Source organism: Epinephelus moara, chromosome 12, assembly GCF_006386435.1.
Source record: "Epinephelus moara isolate mb chromosome 12, YSFRI_EMoa_1.0, whole genome shotgun sequence".
Lineage (NCBI taxonomy): Eukaryota > Metazoa > Chordata > Actinopteri > Perciformes > Serranidae > Epinephelus > Epinephelus moara.
The window spans coordinates 3,480,238-3,494,023 of NC_065517.1; the positions used below are offsets into that span (position 1 = coordinate 3,480,238).

At 39.2% G+C, this 13,786-nt stretch overlaps 1 protein-coding gene and 1 long non-coding RNA gene across 5 annotated transcripts in view; one reads left to right on the forward strand and one right to left on the reverse strand.

Annotated features, from left to right (window-relative positions):
• The window catches only part of LOC126399102 (uncharacterized), a 422,917-nt gene that overhangs the window by 337,913 nt on the left and 71,218 nt on the right, over nucleotides 1–13,786 (forward strand). The gene's annotated exons all lie outside the window — the stretch shown is intronic.
• The window catches only part of snap25a (synaptosome associated protein 25a), a 59,142-nt gene that overhangs the window by 43,030 nt on the left and 2,326 nt on the right, over nucleotides 1–13,786 (reverse strand). The gene's annotated exons all lie outside the window — the stretch shown is intronic.

Sequence of the window (13,786 nt, forward strand, 5' to 3'; positions counted from 1 at the left end):
GAAGACCTCCTTAACAATAAACACTGAAGGAATTCTAACCAGGAGTTCACATTTTACACATGGGAGAAGCTTCTGCAATCTGCAATCATCACCACAAGATATCACTAAATTCTATGCAATGCTCAGACTGGACCACATCTGCCACCCTTACCAAATTCTCTCATTTAGATACACTGTGCATCAATAAGTATTTGACTGAATCTTACATTAAGACTGCCAAACAAGTTATGATCTGTCAGTAAAATTGTTTTATATGGTCCTCCTCTCCATTGTTACAATGTGATTTATAGCAAAATCTGACAAAATCAAGGTTTAGGGCAGATTAATGACAAGCACCCATATTTTCCTTGAAGAATCAATATCCTTAAGGTAATAATGTGTCTTTATAGGTAATAACATATTCCTTTGTTGGCCTAGTTTTACCTAGAAACTGACTTTGGGAGTATTTGAGGGCTGTAAGAAATAGTTATTAATATGTTACGGGAAATGACCATGAAGGTAAGATACGGTAGAACTTTGATGAGGCTTGTGGCAATAGAAACAATAGATCTTTGTTTCATGCACATGGAGTTGGATGTGTGTCTCTCTTCTCTTGCTCTAAGTGTGTGTGTGTGCTGGCTGCCATTTTGTTTGCTTTCCTGTTTCAGACGCTCCGTCCCTCCTTGCATCAAACATACCTCTTTGTCTCTTTAAATAAAAGATCTCTGATGGAAATGTGCATAACTGACACATCGCTCATGTGTGGTTGATACAGTCAGACATTTTATAAACATCTATCAAGCAGATAGATGAAACATAAGAGATTCAGAGATACATAAAGACTGCATTCATAGTACAATAACTGGATTTAAACGTTATCTTCTGGCCTCCTAGTTTACAACTAGCCATCTGGCCATGTGAATTGCCCTTGTAAAAATAAATCTTATTACGTAACAGGACTTTATTGTGAAGGTTACTACAGCTCTTCACTGTTATCGCTCCATACAGAGGACTGTAGTATCAAAAGCACTGAAGTGAAATGGCTGAAGTGGGAGTTTCTTTGTAAACTAACAAAGTTGAATTGTCATTTAGCAATAGAGTAAATGGTAAATGTAAAATGATATGTAATGCTTTTCAAAATTCCAAAGGTTTTAACACATTATAACCATTCCCTTCCAGGAACCACTGCAAGCCTGAATAATAACAACAGTGATGTAACATTACACAACAAGCCTAAGTGTCACTACAGTTGGAGTTCTTTGTGCACAAGGGAACTAGCATTAAGTGCTACAGTGACATCCCAGTGCCATGCATTATTGACCTAAGAAGTCAAGGACCCCATCACTTATTCATTTGTAACCATCCACATCTCAGAGACACACGGCTGCAGAGCAGGATGCAAAGGATCATAACAGTGGAGGCCACCTGCTTCAGAGGATAACACCTCAGAAGCTCCAGAGAAGGTGAAGGTGGAGCACATGACTTTATTTTTCCTCTTCTAGAGCTTTGAGAAGAGCGCCAGACATTGAAAGATTTAAAGAAGATGACAGAACTGGTGATGAAATAGTTAAACTGCTCATCAATATAAACAGAAGCTTAGTTAAAACGTATTTCAACAATCTGTTAAGTGTTGAAGTCATTTGTAGCCATGCTATGGCTGAAATATGATCAGTCAGTCCAATGTTAGCAAAGGTTAGCTGGCTAACATACTAACCTAAAATGGTGAACATGGCAACATGTTCAAAGTGCTAATGCCACTGTGAACAGCTGGCATGCTGTTGTTAGCATTTAGCTCTGTACTGTGTTTAAGTACAGCCTCACAGAGCTGATGCACTTAGTCTTTAGTCTCTCACATTTAAGTAAAGGCCAAAAATTTAACGGTTCCACTTTCTTAAATGTGATCTATGAAATTTAACTAAATATATTTAGGCTAGATTTAAAACTTTTGGTTAAACTGAACAACACATTCTCACTCACAGATCATCAAATACCGACACTTTGTCAAGCCTTCTCTGTGCTCAATAGCAATGCACAGCGCAGCCTAGTGTGACACACAGCTGAAACACATTTTAACATGTGGTTAATGTTGTGAAAAAGCTGCAGTTAGATTAGGCGATGAAAATACTTGGTTAGGTTTAGAATAAAACATCATGTTTTGGATTAAAATAAGTACGTTTGTTACATAATGTGTCACATGAGTAACGTCAGTGCACGACAACTTTCTGTAAATAAGCAAGTCAGACTCGGGTCACAGATTTGATGACTTTAGACTCAACTTGAAAAATATCAAAAAGACATGCAACTCTACGTACACTTAAACACCACTGACTTTGGACTTGAGCCTTTTGACTTAAACCTACTTGGTACATTCCTGCAAAGATTAAAAGTTTGTTATTCAAAAGGTGTGCCACAAATCAATTCACTTCCTGAATCAGCTAACTATGACGCTGGTAATGCAAGTCGACACGTAATTCCCCCAGATGATCCACTTTAAACCAACCTGACAGCATCCAGTCAAGTTGCAGCAGAGAACCATTAAGAGCTAACGTTGCCTTACTAACGCCAGTTGAAAAAAAAAAAAAAGATAACAAAAATACTTTTGTTTGCATACAAAAACTATGTAATGGTCAACAAAAACCAAACTGTTGTATGAAAACATGCGGGTTGAAAATGTCAAACAGTAGGGCTGGGGCGAAGCGTCGACGTTGTCGACGTCATCGAATACGTAAATACTTCGACCCGAATTATTGGCGTCGGTGTCGGTTCAAACAAAAAAATTGCGGCGTGCAGCAGCAGCAGCAGCAGCAGCAGTGCTGTGCTATTGGGCTATGGCCTACTCAAGTGCTGGAATTTGTTATTTATGTGACAACACCTGAACGCAACACGGGCTCCGCTCCATTGACTGTGTGCTCAGTGCGGTGCTGCAGGTTCGGGCCAGGCTCGGTTATAATTGTCTCACTCGAGTCGGAAAATGCAGCCGCTCACCTGTGTGTGTGTGTGTGTGTGTGTGTGTGTGTGTGCGCGCACGTGTTTGTGTGTGTTCGTGTGCGCATCAGGGCTGAACTCCGCTGTGTGCGTTACAGAGAGCAGAGGAGAATTGTAAACGTACGAGCATGTAGAGACAGAAATGACATAAGATAAATAACATAAGAAATGTTTTGGTATTTATATTGTTTAAATTGCCTCATTAATCAAATAATGGAAAAAGAATCGATAATCGAAAAAATAATCGTTAGATTAGTCAATTAATCGAAAAACTAATCGCTAGATTAATTGTCAGAAAAATAATCGTTTGGGACAGCCCTAACAGACAGACATAAAAACTTCCAACTAGGTTTGACATTTGAAGTTGCACAAGAAGAAAAATTTGAGGCTAATAACTCATTTAGCAAGCTAATGCTTAGCTAATGTTAGCTTAACAGCTAAGCAACTTTTTAACTGACTTGTTTTAACAAAAAACATATAATATAAAAAGAAATCATGATTTTTGTAAATTGCATGTATTATTACTCTCTTATTTAAGAGGCAATACATTTGGTGAGGAGGGCATTAGGACTTGTTTAGTTGTTACACGTAACTCAAAGTTAAGGACTTGGGACTTGACTTGGGATTATTTAGTCTTGACTCTGGACTTGAGTAAAAACACTTGAGACTTACTAGTGACTTCTGAAACAGTGACTTGGTAACACCTCTGGTTAAAACAATGTTGGTTTCACATGGGACACGAACTGCTGGCTCCTTGGTGAAAGTTCGGTTTTCTTTGAACCATCCAGCTCCATTCCCTCCCAAGCTACACTGCCATTAATAGTCTTTATACCATGTCAGTTGCTCTCAGTGTCAAGTATTAATGGGTTCACACTGGAATTGGCATTGATATCACATGCCGAGGGGGTGTGACAAGGTGTCAGTATTTGATGACCTGGGGATCAGAAGGGCTGGACTAAACAAGCAATATGGATATTTTAATTTGGGAAACGTAATGGACATTTTTGTATACTATTTTCTTATGGACTAAACAACTTGAGAGACTTATTGATAAAGAAAATAATCAGTTGCATCCCTTAAATGAACAGTATGTTGGAGAAACAATACTCCAAAACCCCATCACCACAAATAAAGACCAGCCGTCATATAGAATGACAAAACATTTGCACACATGCATATCAAAAACAAATCTGCAAACAAACCTAAAACCAGTCAGCATATCAGAGTAATATGCATTATCCAAATATACTGTCTAGAAATGATGTTAAACATACAGTAATAGAGTGATGATTATTGCTCATAGAGGCTGAGTAATAATCATCAGTCCTTGCTGCGAGCCTGCCTATGGCATGATAACATCGTGCTGTCGTGACAGAACAAGAACATTTGCTTGAAACGTAATGTTTTGTGAGTGATGTTTTGTTGGTCTGTTAAGGAGGATTCTAGTGTAAATGGGGAGAGAGGCCAAGGCAGTTTGTCAAGCTTGGCAGGAATAATGTTGAGAGACAGCTTTAGAATATGCAGGCATGTATGAATAAATTCCCTACTTTACAGTGAGTGCTGTAACCACTGGGTAGGTGAGGAACCCCACATATTGTGGTCTCTATATACAGAGACACTAAAACATAATCCGTTTATAGCATCCTACGAGGCATGTTACACAACACATGAGTAAATCATACAGGACACATCCTATCCAGGCCCATGGCACTTTACTATGCTATGTTGTGGTCAAGCAGAAGAGGGAAGTCAGTTTTGGGGATGACTGTTGGTACTGTACATTGTGCTTAAGACACTGTTACAGGCTTTATTCATTTCTTATCATTGTGGAGAGTGTGTGTGGATCTGGGTTGCCAGAGGTTACAGTATATTGCTTTCTGGAAGTCTCAGGACCAAATGACTGAAATTGCATTGACAGGAAGCTACTCACTTGGTTTACCAGTCACACACCTACTCTGATAAACTCTATTCCTTCAAAATGACCACTCCCTGTATGATGACCTGTGTACATGTTAATGTAAAAACTGTTGAATAGTTCATCCATTATCATATTATCACCAAAGACAAGGTAATCATCCTCTCTTTACGGTGACACTGCTGCTGCATGTGCAAATAGAGACCAGATAGACTGAGGTGAAGAAAAGGGTAGCTTGATGATTTAAGGCAATCCCCCATCCCTCTCCAGCTGAATGGCTCCTTATCACCCAATGTCCTGCTCCTTGGAAACAAGTGAGGAGCACAGCAAAAAGGACAATAGATGGGAAGACAAGAGCTTCTCAGCAGTGCAAACTGAGGTGTTTATTTAAAGATGCTGTACTACAGGAATATGTGAAGAACACACACACACACACACACACACACACACACACAGATACAAAAGGGGGGAAAAAAGGCCATAATTCAGTATGTACAGCACAATTAAGTTCCACCCACACCAGAGGGGCAATCTATCTCTCTCCATTGATTCTGAGTGGTGCAGGTGTGAAACCACAGCCTCCCAACCTCCCTCAATGGCAAGACAGGTTAATAAAGTGTACTCAATGGAAAAAATAACAGCCAAACTCCATGTAAAAAAAGACAGTTTTTGAATATGGGCTATCTATGGGCTCCTGTAATTACATATTTTGGATTACCAAAGTGATAGGGTGCTGTACTGATTTAATTGTGAATTTAGCCAAAACTGATGTCGACTTCTTTTAATGTATTTTTACTTTTTACATTTTTTTTTTAAATTTAGCAATATTAATTAATTACTTGGCACGTCTTGCCATGATTTCTAATTTGTATGTTTGTTTGCCAAACTGTGAATAGTTTTTTTTCTTTCTATTTCCTTTCTAAGATGGTTGCTAACAAGTGGCTAAATTAACCTACAAAACATCAATAAGCCAGGCTTTCAAGACTGAATTCATGTGACTGTGATGTAGGTTGTTTATAGCCTAATGTTAGCTTTTTACTCCTAGCAATTGCATATGGGCTTCAAAAACCATATTAGGTGTTCATTTGTGAAGATTATGCTGAACAAAATGTCTAAGTGACAAAAACGTTTGCTTGCCACAGAGCTTATTTTCTGCAATAATCCAAAATCCAATGGAGAATCCCGTTGGCTTTGTGTCAAGGGAACCAGGATGATGCTAACTTCATGTAGGCCTACAAAAAAAAACCATCATCCCCACAGCACTGTATTGTATGATAGTAACTCTGGAAATTTTTCATCTGCTAGCAAACAACAGAAAAAAGCCTAAATACTGTGTGCTGGGGTGTACCACCAACAGGGTAAAAAACTCACGACTACACTTTCATAAGCTGCCAAATAGAAAACCTGAGCCTTTTAAAAGAAAAAAGTGGATATTGGGGATGTAACTTTCATGAAGCTGAGGATATGTGCCTTGATAATTATTATTATATATGTTACAGTTGCTAATTTGGCTGGACACGCTGTAGGGGCTGTGTGCTGAAGCTGACTAAGCTATGTCACACCTGGTTTTGATCTTTGTTAGCGTGAATGATAATGTGATTGTGATTTGATCAAATAGTGGTAAATATCAAAGTATTTCACTCTTGGCCATTCAGTGGGATCATTTCTCCAAGATACAGAAAGGACACTGAAATAGGCCAACAATATTGAGTTTGTCAATGTAGCTTTTCCTCTCTGGTAGCTACAAGGTGCTAAAATAATCCTTTGACATCCTGAAATCTAAAGTTTTTTAGCTAGTTACAACAGTTTTTTAGCATTTCTGCCCTTGGTTGCACATAATCTCGCTGATTATTTCCCCACCCATTGGACATGGTTTTCAGAGTGTGGTGCAATGCAATCTATAGCACAACAAATATGAGCACGGCTAACAGCACAAATATATAAAGAGAACTGGATACAGCATAGGACACAGAGCCTCATTCATTCCTATGAAATTTGATCACTGGCATATGAAGCCACAAAAAGTTCAACTTCCTGGGTATAAAATTACTCAGATCTTCCACATTCATGGACCCATAGACAAGTGCAAAAGAGACTTCCGTTAGCCAAGTGGAATCTCTGGTTTAGCCCTCCACTAACTTGAATGGTGATGAAATTATTTAATTTTGCAGCTCTTCTGGTCAAAATGTTATTGGACCAAATAGATCAAATTCTGATGGTGAAATGAATGGTTCTGCAGAGGTTGTTTTGTTAAAGAAATTGTATACATTGATTTGCAAATGTCTCTGTCTATTGGGCCCCATGGCACACAGACACAACACCACTTTATCCTGTTAAAACAATCCTCATAACTTGGATTCATTTTTATGAAAAACCCTTTTGATTCCTTTGATCTGAGGACCCTTACAGACTAAAGAAATATGAATAACTTACAGGGTAATCAAGGAATGGACACATCATTTGAGGTAGCCAACAACCTGCTTTTTATACATCCGAAGAGCTTCTATAAAAAAACATGAAAAGTCAACTGTTTTACAACCAGACCAGGCGTCCAACTGAGATAGGCATATATTTGTCAAAATGTGTAGCTACACAGGGCTAGTAAAAGGGACTAAGCTTTTAATTGAAGTTTTACGTACGTTATGTCAAATTGGCTTCAAAGCCTGGCACTGTTCTTGGGGGCTTGGCCAACACCCTTCAGCCCCACGCCACAGAGTCACCTCTGTGATCTTCGTGGGTGAAAGGTGTCCTGGCTGTAACATTGGCCCACCTATTGGAGCACCCAGAGCCACATTTATTACCATGAGGCTATTACAGGTGACATTTGGAAAGCAAAACACGACAGGGATGGCTGCTCACAGGCCGATGGTGAGGGGATAAAGCAGTTTCAGATGAGGTGAGGTGGGTTTGAGGGGAGGGCGGTACAGATGAACATATGACAAACTATCAACCAAGCATTTTCTGTACAGGCCTCTGCAGCCTGTTCCAAATTAGAAGCACAACCACTCGTGTTTTACAACGCAATAAACGTCAGGAAGGAGAGAGCGATCGCATCTCTCCTTCCTGACGTTTGAGATTTTGGCTCAGAGTATGACCTTTTTTGAACGGTCTTTGAAGATATGCGTTGTAAAATTACAAAAAAAAAAAGATACTGGGGTAAAAATTCTAACTGATAACACCACAGAACTTCCCCAGTTGTGCAATGACATCAAGACAATTATTGTTTGTATTACAAGTTTTCTAAAATGTTATATTTAAATGTGCAAATGAGGCATTATTTAATTAAGTATGCTCTTTTTGCAGAAAAACAGAAATCTGAAACAAAATAACACCTAAACGTGTCTTTTGAATGTTTTCTTTCCATTGGTCAGAAAAGGGACATGTAATGGAAGCAAAGTAGCTCAAAATTTCATATTTGTCCAGTACATGAAAAAAAAATGTTTTCACCTGGGGTGTCTCGCCTTAAGGATAATACATTCAGAACAGTTGACTGCCTGTAGGATTGCAGCTATAAAAAATGGGAAAACAGTGACAAATGACCATCACAGTTTGAAGTCTAGTGTGTTGTCTTCTTTGGAATTTTGGGCCAAAAACCATAAGTTGTTCAGTTTACTGTCTCAGAAAGTCACAGTTTTGTAAAAAAACAAAACAAAACAAAAAAAAGTTTAGAGAATTCTGTTACGTTTAAATGTCTACAGAATGTTGACCTCCAGTGTGGAGGTTGGTCTAAAGAAATCAATAATTTTTGATATTCTGCATTGCTCATGAGGCATTTTAAGACATTGGATACACTGTACATAGATATTAATGGCAGTGTGCTATGGATGAATCCTAAGTAGCATAAATGATCAAATATACAATGAAAACTGACGGGCAGTGACTGTGAAGCTAAAAAAAACAAATCCATTACAAATTCAAACCAGATGTTTAATACATCACACCATGCATGCCATTACGCACTGTAATGCATGTAGTCCTCATACTGTTGTGCAGTAATGTGGTTTGTATAATGCAGTTAAAGCCTGAAACAATGACTCAAATATCCTCTGTATACCCTCAGTCCTATACATCCCCTCTGTCTGAGGTTGATATAGAAGCATTGCAGAGGCTAACCTGCACTAACAGCCCCAGTCAGCTGCACTGCAGCATCATAAATTTCCAACAGACAGAACGACAGCAACAGTATCACCCAAAAAAAACACCACATAACACTCCACTGATCCTTGAATGAAACCCATCTCCACACTCCACAAAGTGTCTTGTTTGCAAAAGACTGATACAGTGGTATTGTCCCTGCACCTGAGCACACAATGCAATGTAATGTAGAGGGCGGAGGGCGTATTCATGTTGACCCGAGCAGATTAATTGGTGACTTTATGCTTCACTGATGCAGGGATAAGATGTCTGTGCATGCTTTTATACTGGAAATGGAAGCTTTAGCCATGCAAGCATGGTTTGGAATAAAGCCCTGACTAATGTTGTGGTGAAAGTGATATGTTTATGGCTGCAGATCAATGTGAAACCAGAACATCATATCCTAGGCACGCAAACATACAAGTGACTGTACTCCAAAATATCAGCTTGCTTATAGTAAAATCTGAGAGCCAAAGTTTATTACTGGGCAAACATTAGAGAAAGTATCTGGCATTCACTAAAATGTATATATTCTGGATAGTTAAGATGTCTTATTTAAGACATACATTTTCACAGTATTTCTTTAAATGATTTTACCTGGCAATCATTCGCTTTGGCAGTTCCTCTCGCTCATATTTATCCTCTCCATGTTTCCATTTTATGTCCCTCCATTTCTCATTCCCTCTCTTTTTAATCACTTTCAGTTTCCCTCCCTAATTTTTTTCTATTAATCAAAAAACTTAAAATGTAACCCTATGAGAGCAGGAGAGAGGACAGATGGCAGAATGATGACAGTGGCTGAGAGTGCTGTGGATTTGCCTCAAAGATAATTGTCTCATAAATGTGGCTTTAAAGGGTAAAAAGATGGAGGATTTTTTTTCTCTCCAGTTCCAGAAAAGCTTCAAACGCATGAGCATCACTAGGGAGACGTTATCAACTTTCTGTAGCTTTCATATCACTTCTGTTAGTGGGTACAACTGAGGTCAGATAAATGAAACTAAATTTAGAGAAGTCAGGCTTTTGTGCAAACACTGAAAATGGTCTTGACAACTACAGTATGCACCTCATATCTGTGACCTATCTCCATTAATAGCCATTTAACTGCCCTACATAATGCAATGAGACATTCCTATCCACCTGACAGGTTTTAGAAAACATCTCAAATATGGAAAAGAGTAGCAAAGCTGAATGAAGATAAAACCAATAACAGTTGATCTCTTTTTAGCAACAAACTATTTAAAGATAATGTTACAAAGAAACTGTATGATGCCATTTGAAGCAAAGCAATACAGCACTCAGTCCTTCTCTATGCTTCACCACAGCTTTGAGGCCTTGGAAGCAGCCATTTTGTTTTTGTGTTGTTGTTCTCAGAGAGAGAAAGTGTCTGAGAGAAAGTGAGAGGTCGTGCCATGAGGGCTGACACAAAGCTTAGCTCTGCCTTTCACCCTGACTTGCCATTTTTGCTGCAACTTAGCTATTGCACTCATATATCTTACACTCACTTGGAAGTGATAAACACTGTCTGCTTTTTCCCTCCAATGACTTCAGACAGAAGAATGTTTTCTTGACATTTTGGGATCTTATTTGTTTTTTGCTGAGAGTTTGTATTGCATATTGCTGTTTAATCACAAAGTAGCAACCTCAGGAGGCTGAAAATGAAGCCGATGCAGAAGTGCCAAAAACTGCAGTTCCTCCAATGGCCGCTTGAGGCTGGCTCCAAGAGCGAGTCAATCCCCATAGACCCACATGTTAAAATGCCCAACTTTACAGCGGAAATAAGCATGCTTAATGACTGGTCAACTCACCTGTTAAAATTTCAGATTTTAAGTTCTGCATTATTAAGTGCATGGCCGCTTTGAGTGACAGGTGAGTGCCTTCCGTTGACATGTTGCTACCATGGTGACAACATTGTTAGGCAACTTAACCATGGTGTAACCCCAAATTCACAGAGTATAGGCATCGCCATAGCTGTTGCTATTCAAGTGTGTTTCACTTCATGAAAGTTAACTGTTATATTTTCATTGTCTAAAAAGTCTTGTTCAGTGTTTAATTACACTAAAAGACCCTCCAAGGAATAAGATGATCAGTTTCTCCTGGAGAGTAAAGACACATTTTGTTTAAATGGGTTTTAAGGCTGTTTTTTGCCAGCAAAAATTAGCATTAGTGTTATCATGGTTAGCCATAACTACCATGCTACCATGCTACCATGCTAACCAAGCGAGCAGCTAGCCTTAGGGTTAGCTCCATCCAAATATGGTCACTTCTGGCTCTAAAAAAATAGCAGCAGCCCAAATGCTAACTTGAGACTTAAAAACAGGAGACCAGAAACCAATGAGTGACTTCACGATTAGCATAGCATTTTGGTTGTCTTGTTCAGTGTTTGTTTGTACTAAAAGACCCTATAAGGAGTCAGATATTCAGTTTTTCTGGTAAGTAAATTTTGATTTAATGGCCTATTTTTCACTTATGAAAATTGGAGTTATGACAGTTAACAATAGCTTTAAATACAAATCAAACTGACCAAGCTAGCAGCTACTGTTAGTATTATCTCCACCCTCTCATCCAAATATGGTCACATTTGGCTTCAAAAATTCAAGGTGGTGACAGCAAAAATGCAGAGGCTTCAAAACAGGAGTCCACAAACCAATTGGTGACATCATGGGGACTAAGTACATTATTTTATACAGTTTATGCGCAGTGCCTGTACTCTGTGCATTGACAATACAGCTGAATCTACCCTAATTTAAAATCTAAAGAGATAGCCTAGATGAGAAAACTGATACCACTCTTCTGTGGCCATCACCAGCAGCTGGTTATGGAAGCCCAGTTTAAAGACTGGAAATAGCTAGCCTGGCAAAAAATAAAATAAAAAATCACTTATCAGCACCCCTAAAATCACAATGTGTGTTTTTCCATTTCAGTTTTTGTAATTTGGATTCTGTTACCTTTGGACAGATCATGGCTAATGTTTCCTTACTGTTTCCCATCCTTATGCTAAGCTGAGCTAACCAGCTGCTGCCAGCAGCTTCATATTCTACAGACAAATGTAGATGTAGAATTGATTTTCTCATCCAGCCCTCAGCAAGAAAGTCAATAAGCATATTTCCCAAAATGTAAAACTTCTACTCTGAGAAATGTAGCGTTACAGAAACTTCATTAGTCCTTAGTCAGTCGATTTATATCTTCTCTGTGTGTTTTATTTACAGTTTGCTCTATTTCAAATGCCCTCTCAAAGAGCTGACCTCTATAATGTAACACAGCCTATGTGTAATATCTTTTATATCTATTTATTAAAGGCTAAAGCAAGAGATTGGAGTGAAAAGAGAAGCTCACTTGTGATGCACTGACCACCTGGTTAAGTCAAAAACAAAAGCAGGCTATAGAGTTTTAAGTTGTGATGATAAGATATTTTCCAGTGCATAGTTATTTTGCACAAGAAAAATTAACTATCCTAAAAATAAATAGCTCCTGTTATGATTCCTCCAAATAGACAGATTCCTTTTCACAAAGAATAACCATGGCTTGTCAGGACGTGGACTATCAACCAAAAATTGTCACCACTAATCAGACAAAGAGAGAAAGACCAGCATACTGGAGCACCATGGGGTGTTTATTATTCGGAAATCAAAAGTCCAAACAAACACGCTCAACCCTTTAACCCTTTACGTGTTTATTATTCGGAGCATCTCAGAGTTAGTAATGCGTCAGCAGCAGAACAAGCTCTGCTGAATCCATGAGGATGATTCTGTTTGTCATGCAGCTCAAACCTGAACTGCACTGTGACGGCGAGAAACAAACTGCAGTAAGGCTTTTAGTTCACACTCCCAATCCAGAGTACTTTACAGAAGAGGAAGTGAGACAGTGGTCTAGTTCTTTGCTCAAGGGCACTTTAGAAATACCCTTGAGCAAAAGATTACAGGTGCTTCACTTTCTCTACTCTGAGCAGGTACAGTTGTTTTCTGTCTCCAGCTTTGTGGCTGGATTCAGGCCTGTACGTAAACAGCTTTTTGTGCTTCTGCACCTGGAATCGCAGCATCGTTGGTATTGGAGATATTTGAAAAAAGCAACACAATATCTTGCAAATAACTGTTTGTGTGAACGATGAAATAGTACTGAGGGTGTTTAGTTAGTGACAGGCTACAAATACTAAGATTTCAGCAGATCAGCATTTCTGACAGATGTTCAGAGAAATACCAAAGATCACTCAGATTGGCTGTAGGAAGTCTACATGTGACAGTCTGTCTAATTTCAGTTAAGAGAGGGTTAATGTGGCTGTAGTATGTGGTTAATGTGTGTTGTTGCTTATGCATATGTAAACTTGAGGTGAGTGGTTGGGCCTGTTGAGGACCGTTTGAACCATAAAACTTTCAGGATTTTTGCAAATTTACAGCATATTATCACTTAAGAGCCTGAATCAGAATGATTAAGGTGAAAAGGAGCTGCTAGATAGAGGAATCAAACAAGACCTATACCTGCACCAAAACACGCAATGCGCAGCCAGCCAGCCAGCCGGCTCAGTGTTCACCAGCATCGATCACACACGCTTTAGCTCCATTTCAGAACAATGCGACACAGGCAGGCATAAAGGCACCCATGTGAAATGAACAAAGAGCCAGGGTGTTTCTGAGAAACAATCAGTGGATGGTGATGGTGTCGTGAGTCACCATTTATCCACAGAGCAGCAGCCCCCTTCACACTGTGTGCAGTATAGGCCTGACACCCCTCCCCCCCCCCCCCCCCCCCCCCCCCCCCTTTCTGTCTCTCTCCCCCTCC